Raw genomic sequence first — 8408 nt, forward strand, 5'->3', positions numbered from 1 at the left:
TTTGGTCATCGGAATCCTTACAAAAAAACAATAATAAAAAACAAAGCAAATGCTAAATAAATAACTGATTTTCTATGTAACGCTACTCCATGTTCCCTAAACTTTCCTTGTGTCCTGTGGGAGGGAATGGAAAATGGTGGCCAGACCTCAGGTTACGACCCCTGCCCACTTTGTCAGCACCCACCCCTTTGGGAGCCAGAAAGGTTCCTTTAAGGAAAAAAGATGGTAAGGCGATCGCAGAAAAAGAAAAAATGGCGAGAAAAACGGATCCGACACCTGGTCTGGCACAAATTTTCACTGCCGTCATTCCTTTCTACAGTTGATGGTTGTCCATATTCACAATTTCCAATTTTAATGTATTTAAATAATTCATCTACAGGTTTTGGTGAGTGAGTTTACGGATATCAAATTATGTGGCATATATGGTAGTGTCTTTTAATTGCATTGACTTATAGGCTTAAATTATGTACACAACCAAGGGAGCATAAACCTTAGCACCGGATATAAATTTCAACTTGATACCTCTGCCCGTTCCAGAGAAAAAGGGGTGTTAGCAGACGGGCGGACAGGCAGAGAAACGGACAGATAGTGATCGTAAAAGGCTTTCATTTTTTAGAGATGGAGGTACCGAATCGTAAAAAGGGTGGAAATGTATAAAAGGAACTAAAAGTGTTGATTGCGTCCCATTCCGATGAGTTTTATGTTCTTTGAACTATCAAAACTGGAAACGTCTTTATAAGTTCGTCAGGTCTTTAAAAAAACACTATAGTTTCCAGCTGTTACCCGATTGGGTCTTCAGTTTGTTTACGCTAAAACTTGACTGAATGACACGAAGTTCGATGTTAGTATATATATATCCATGAAAAGTGGAGAATATTAATTTTATAAATTTCATCGTAATCATGTAACATTTAATTTCAATAACTATAATTAAATTTTGTTCAAAGGACTATTGTCTGAAGCCATTTGAAATAAAATAAGTAAAAGCACTTTACTGTGTACCGACGTGAAGAAGAGCATGGAAAATGCTAAAATAAGACAAATAAGCATTCACGAATCAAAATTTACATTGTGAAAATGTACAAAAAAAAAGTCTTATTAAACAGAAGTCTTTGCTCAGTTAGAAATGTCTCGTGAAAAAGTTTTGCGAAAAGAAATAAGGCTGTTGAGAAGTTCATATACTACATTCGAGAAATCTAATACTGACAGTGAAAAATGATGTTCAGGATTAGGCTCGTATTACACGCTGTTACCGTCGCGCGTTGAGTTGGAAGTAAGGCCCAGGTTTCATCTGTAAAACTGTGTCCCTATATTATTTCATTTCTCGATGTTGATGATCTGTTAATCTGAGTAAGGAAATAACTACAGCTGGCTGTGTTACAACTTACACGAGCGGCGCGTCACGTCACGACAGAGGAGAGCTGCAGAGGACGTGGACAGCGTGCGACTTCCACCGGCGTAGCGCTTCCACTAGTCTTATCAGCTGTCCGGAGATACCAGCCGATACCAGCTGCCAGCTGCCGCCTCATGCCACAGCAGAGCGAAGGTCGACTGGCATGCAGTGTGCTCTGAGCGGAGGGGGCGGAGTTCAACAGCCGGGCAGGGAAACTTCACGCGTTACGGCGCATTATACATCGCAAAAGCTGCGTTCGTAATACCTTCACGGACGACCGCCAGAGCAGAAAACGAGTACTCGCACTGGTTGACGATGCGAGTTATATTTACGTTGGCATTTAGCAAGGCATCTTACGGTGTGTAGTGTAAGGAATTTCTCGTACACCTGTCGTTTTTCACCTTACTTGTTCCATTTTCGAATGCTGAATATAAACATCTACTAGCTACAAATCTCCGTATGAATTCGAACATTCCTGTTTTCCTCATCTTGGTCATTTTGCGAGACATACATGGAAAGAAATAACGTGTTGCCCAACTCTTCTTGGAACATAAGCTCGCGGAATTTCAACAGAAGACCTCTCCGTGATACACAACGCCTCTCTTTCGGCGTCTACTACTTGAGTTTGTTGTGTATCTCCCGAAGGCTCTTGCGCTTCCTAAAACTTACCGTGACGAAACTCTTCGCTCATCGTAGGATCTCCTCCAGCTCTTCTATTTATCCAACTTGATAAGGACCTAGACTCATAAGCAACAGCCAAGTGTTTTGCGAGCCCTACTTTCGTCCATGGGGCCGGCCGGTGTGGTCGAGCGGTGCTCGGCGCTTCAGTCTGGAACAGCGCGACCGCTACGATCGCAGGTTCGAATCCTGCCTCGGGCATGGATGTGTGTGATGTCCTTAGTTAGGTTTAAGTAGTTTTAAGTTCTAGGGGACTGATGACCTCAGATGTTAAGTCCCATAGTGCTCAGAGCCATTTGAACTATTTTTTTCGTCCATAGGGTTGGACTCATTGTTGGAATATTCGCCTGTGTAGTGTTGTGCAGTTGGAGGTGAGCAGCCAGCAGTGGTGGATGTCGAGAGAGATGCCAGAGTTTAGAGCGGACGTGTGTCCGTCAGAAAAAGGAAATTTGTTTAATTGGATGTCACAAAATTATAGACTTTTGAACGCTATTAATGTATATATATAATGACTTTTGAACGCTATATATATATATATATATATATATATATATATATATATATATATATATATATATCGTTAATAGCGTTCAAAAGTCTATAATTTTGTGACATCCAATTAAACAAATTTCCTTTATATATATATATATATATATATATATATATATATATATATATAATGACTTTTAAACGCTATTAACGTAAATACATTGTTCTCTATCAAAATCTTTCATTTGCTAACTACGTCTATCAGTAGTTAGTGCCGTCAGTAGTTAGAATCTTTTATTTAGCTGGCAGTATTGGCGCTCACTGGATTGCAGTATTTCAAGTAACGAAGATTTTTGTGAGGTACGTAATTCATGAAAGGTATAGTCAGCGCCATTCTTTTGTGGGGATTATTGAAAGTCAGATTGCGTTGCGCTAAAAATATTGTGGGTCAGTTTAGTGATGATCAGAATAAGTAAAGAGAGAAATGTCTGAGTACGTTCAGTTTTTGCTCAGCTGTTTGAAAAACAAATAACGTCATTCATAATTTTTCTAAGGGGATGTTACAAAATATGCACAATAGATTACACATACTGTTTACTTTGATGGACATCTGCAAGCCGTAAGGTCACTCACCGAACCTCTGCAGGTCTTTCTTCATCTTCTGGCATTGCAGCCAACAGCATTACACTGAAGTGACAAAAATCATTGTGTAGTGGTACGCACACACACAGATGACGGTAGTACCGCGTACCAAGGAATGAAAGGACACTGCATTGGTGGAGCTGTCATTTGTAATCAGATGATTCTTGCGAAAACGTTTCTGTCGTGACCATGGCTGCACGATGCGAATCAACAGACTCTGAACACGGAATGGTAGTTCCAGTTAGACGTATGGGATATTTCATTTCGGAAATCGTTAGGGACTTCAACATTCCGAGACCGTCAGTTTCAACGCAGTGGCCTACAGCCTGAGTTTAACGACTGAGAGCAGCGGCGTTTGGGTAGAGCTGTCGGTGCTAACAGACAAGCAACACGATGTGAAATAACCGCAGAAATCAATGTGGGATGCACCACGAAAGTATCCATTAGGACAGTGTGGTGAAATTTGCTATTAATGGGCTATGGCAGCAGACGAACGACGCCAGTTCTTTTGCAAACTGCACAATATCGCCTGCAGCGCCTCTCCTGAGTTCGTGAACGTGTTGGTTGGACCCGGGGCCTGTGGGAAACCGTCACCTGGTCAGGTGAGAGCTGATTTAGGGTCGGCGTGTGGCGCAGACCCCACATAGTTGGCAACAAGGCACTGCGCAGGCTGGCTGTGGCTCCCTAACCGTGTGGGCTGTGTTGAAACGGAGTGGGCTGGGTCCTCTGGTCCAACTGGACAGATCGTTGAGTGGAGATAGTTACGTTCGGTTACTTGGATATCGCTGTAGCCGTTCATGGACTTCACTCTCCAAAACAGCGATAGAATTTTTATGGATGGCAATGTGCCATGTTACCCGGTCACAGTTGTTCGCGATTGGTTTGGAAAACATTCTGGACAGTTCGAGCTAATGATTTGGCGACCCATGAAGCATTTATCGGACATAATCGAGAGGTTAGTTTGTGCACAAATTCCTGCACCCTCAACACTTCTGCAATTATAGACGGCTATAGAGGCAGCATGGATCAGTACACGTGTTAGTAAATTCGTGTTACAAACAACCAGGACTTGCAAAGGGGAGTGTTAACATAATACGAGGCGTGTTTTTTAAGTAAGTACCGTTTTGAAATTTAATAAAAAGACGTGCTAAGATATCACAATAATTTTATTTTTACATGAATGCCTGTACCTAAATCTACTTTTCTACATAATTTCCGTCAAAATTGAGGCACTTGTCATAACGTTGTACCAGTTTTTGAATACCTTCCTCATAGAAATCTGCTGCCTGACTTGTTAACCACTTCATCACTACTGTTTTGACATCGTCACCGTCTTGAAGACGCTCACCGCCCAGGTGTTTCTTCAAATGCAGGAACAGATGGTAGTCACTGGGCGCAAGATCGGGGCTGTACAGAGGATGATGTAGAGTTTCCCATCGAAAATATGTGATGGGATCTTTGGTCTGATTCGCCACATGCGGGCGGGCGTTGTCTTGCAGCAAAACGATGCCCTTGCTCAACTTGCCACGTCTTTTGTACTGAACTGAATGGCGCAGATTGTGCAATGTCTTACAGTAAGCTGCTGCATTGATTGTCTCATTACGAGGCAGAAATGCCACAAGCAATACTCCTTTTCTGTCCCAAAAAACTGTGCACATGTTTTTCCGGGCAGAAATTGTTTGCTTAAACTTCACTTTTCTGGGTGAATCTGAATGCCGCCGTTCCATGGACTGTTGCTTTGATTCTGGTGTGACGTAGGCCACCCATGTTTCATCGCCTGTAACAATTTGCCTTAAGAAATCATTACCGACGTTGTGTTACCGCTCAATGAAAGTCAATTCACTGTCTAAACGTTTGGTTTTGTGCACGTCAGTCAACATTTTCGGTGCCCAACGTGTGCACAATTTTCGGTAATTCAAGTGCTCGGCCACAATGCCATACAAAACACTACGAGAAACACCAGGAAAGTCATACCACAAGAAGGAAATCGTAAAGCATCTGTTTTCTCTCACCTTATTGCCCACTTCCTGAACCAAACTTTCATTAACGATCAAAGGACGCCCACTCTGTTGTTCGTCATGCACATTTGTGCGGTCATTTTTAAATGCTCTCACCCACTTTCTTACCATTCCATCACTCATAATGTTTACTCCGTAAACTGCACAGATCTCACGATGACTACCGATCGCTTTTAGGCCTTTAGGACTAACAAATCTTATAACAGCCCGTAGTTCACAGTCGGCGGGACTCACGATTATCGGAGGCATCTTAAACACTCAGTACACAACGTAAACAAGGAAGAAACAGACTGTAATGGCGTCAGTGCGTAGACAACAGATGTAGGTACCCAGTGCGCATGCGCAGAACGCCGACCGCAGCGCTGCGGCCGCGGTGAGGCAAAAAGGTACTTACTTAAAAAATACGACTAGCATTTTTAATTGAAACCCATGTCAGGTGACGTACGTACAGGGTTTCAGTGATACAGCCGTTTGAAAAGATGTTGGCTACGTAGGTAATACATATGCAACAGTGTCGTCATGAGGGGGGGGGGGGGGGGGAGTAGGGGGATGGAGGCTGCTTACGTCGGATCGGCTCATGTCATTTAACTTTTACCCTTCCGGTTCAAAAATGGTTCAAATGGCTTTGAGCACTCTGGGACTTAACTTCTGAGGTCATCAATCCCCTAGAACTTAGAACTACTTAAACCTAACTAACTTATGGACATCACACATATCCATGCCTGAGGCAGGATTCGAACCTGTGACCGTAGCGGTCGCGCAGCTCCAGACTGTAGCGCGTAGAACCGGTCGGCCACTTCGGCTGGCTTACCCTCCCAGACTTGGATCGATCCTCATTCGTGTGCCTGTAAGTGTTACAGCAATATGACTGAGTACAACGACATGATGCTCCTGTATGGTGAAGCTCCGGTAATGGAAGAGCTGCTCGTCGCCTTTATCAAGATCGTTCTCCACAACGTCCGACCCCATCGCATACGCTTTTCCCCACAATTCTGCAACGGCTTCGAGAAAAGGTACAACTCTCTGTCAGCAGGTGTGACTGGTGTTCCAAGGAGACGCCTCACATCCGAATAGGAAGAGGCCGTATTGCATCATGTTGAAGAGAACCCGCCAAATAGAACACGGGCAATTTCTTTTGATATTAATGTGTGGATATGTAAAACAAGTGACAGACTGTCTCACACCTTATCAATTATTTGTAAAAGTAGTCAGTTACCATTACGTTTTCTGAAGGTTGTAACACGGAGACGGTACATTTCCGGGCATGGGTTCCAGCTCAAAATATTGTCTACACACTCTCTTCCACAAATCCTACAAGTCTGTTACGGGAATTTCCGAACATCTGTATTGTTGCAGGGTTCAAATGGCTCTGAGCACTATCGGACTTAACTTCTGAGGTCCTCAGTCCCCTAGACTTAGAACTACTTAAACCTAACTAACCTAAGGACTTCACAAACATCCATGCCCAAGGCAGGTTTCAAATCTGCGACCGTAGCGGTCGCGCGGTTCCAGACTTAAGCGCCTAGAACCGCTCGGCCACAGCGGCCGGCATGACTTTTGTCACCGAAGTGTATTTTCATACAGCCTTAAGCTATGGAGGTTATCCACAGAAACACCTATATACAGGATGATTCCGTGATGGTGTTACAAGCTTTCACAGGTGATGGGAAAGGTTAGCTGTATCTATTTGATGTAACGAATCCTGGCCTGGTCGAGTCGAAAGCTATAACTGAAAATCGTTCTGATACATTCGACAGCGGAATATTTGTACCGCTACTGTTATTGTTATGGTTGCAGAGCAGACAAATTTCAGAGGTGGCAGTATGTACCAAAACAAGAAAAAAGTGTCTAGTAAACATGTCCTCTAAGGTGCATATCTCAAGAGCTATGAGGACTTGGTTATCTTCGCTACCGTAAAATACATCTCTTCTACTGAAGAAAGGGTAGTGCCCCTACCCCTTGAAGTGTACATCCTAGAGTTCATATTTACTACATATTTTTTTCTTGTTTTAGTCCAGAGTATCTCCTCCAAAGGTATGGAAATCGAAGTGCTTGCAGTAGAGGAAATGTGTTTCACAGTATCGAAGACGATCAAGCGCTAATAGCTCATAAGGAATTCATTTTAGTTCTTGCTTTGGTCCATACCAGCTAGAATCTTAACAACAGTACTAATGTAAGTATTCCACTGTCAGAGGTATTAGAACGATTTTCGCTTATAACTTTTGACTCGGTCGTTCCCAGACCAACGTCCACTACCTCAAACTGATACATTTACCCTTCTCCATCATCCCTGAATCAGTGCAACGTCATCACGGCATCTCCCTGCCTATGTCATGTCCGAAAGAACAGATACCATCTTCATATAGTTAAGGCTAACCGGCCATTGACCTTATTCTTCTGTGCCGATGCACACGAATTGCCTGAACTCTTACGGGACTCGGTAAGATTTTCTGCTGCAAGTAATAAGTGTAATGGGCAGGGGCACTACGAATGTAGTGTGTGAGCTTTAAGTTGGGAATGTGGGTCTCACGGGGAGCGTGCAAGGGATAAGTCCCTGCAGTCTCTGTATCCGCTGTGCTCTTGGTGGTTAGCCGGCATGGTAACTCAGTGTGTTCGGTCAGAGGTTTAGCTGCCCTCTGTAATAAAAAAACTGAGTTAATGGATCAACGACCAACTGAAACGGGTGTCTTGCGACGTCCGCACCGAACAAAAGAAATAGATGGATAAAGCGTCTACCGTGTAAGCAGGTGATCCCGGGTTCGAGTCCCAGTCGAGGCACACATTTTCAACTGTCCCCGTCGATGTCTATCAACGCCTGTCGACAGCTTAAGATCTTGATTTAATTATCATTTCATTTTCTCCTTGTCTATTGTGAACAGCAAGAGATCTATAACACTGCCTTCGACTACTCCTCAAATTGCTTTTCATCTGTCGATATCGTCCCATTACGAACAAAGTGTTGACTTCCGTCTGCAGGAATTCCTCAGTCCAGTCACAAACAGGGTCCGATACTCTATGGGTTCATGAAATATGGCAACATATCGAATACTTCTCGGAACTCAAGGAACACAGCGTGAACCAGGGCGACTTCGTTTATGGATTCTGGATTTCCTGGACGAACGGAGCGAGCTGTGTTTCGCAGGATCTGTGTTTTTGAATCCTTGTTAATTTTTTAGTGGAGCTTTCCG

General features: G+C 43.4%; 1 protein-coding gene across 1 annotated transcript in view; it reads right to left on the bottom strand.

The window, feature by feature from the left end:
* LOC124615573 (UDP-glycosyltransferase UGT5-like) overlaps positions 1-1470 on the bottom strand; it is a 156569-nt gene extending 155099 nt beyond the window's left edge. Inside the window, exon 1 of the mRNA XM_047143555.1 lies at positions 1389-1470. The gene's annotated coding sequence lies outside the window, so the exon portion shown is untranslated. The remainder of the gene's footprint in view (positions 1-1388) is intronic.
* Positions 1471-8408: the final 6938 nt, after the last annotated feature.

Source organism: Schistocerca americana, chromosome 5 (assembly GCF_021461395.2).
Source record: "Schistocerca americana isolate TAMUIC-IGC-003095 chromosome 5, iqSchAmer2.1, whole genome shotgun sequence".
In the NCBI taxonomy this organism is placed as follows: domain Eukaryota; kingdom Metazoa; phylum Arthropoda; class Insecta; order Orthoptera; family Acrididae; genus Schistocerca; species Schistocerca americana.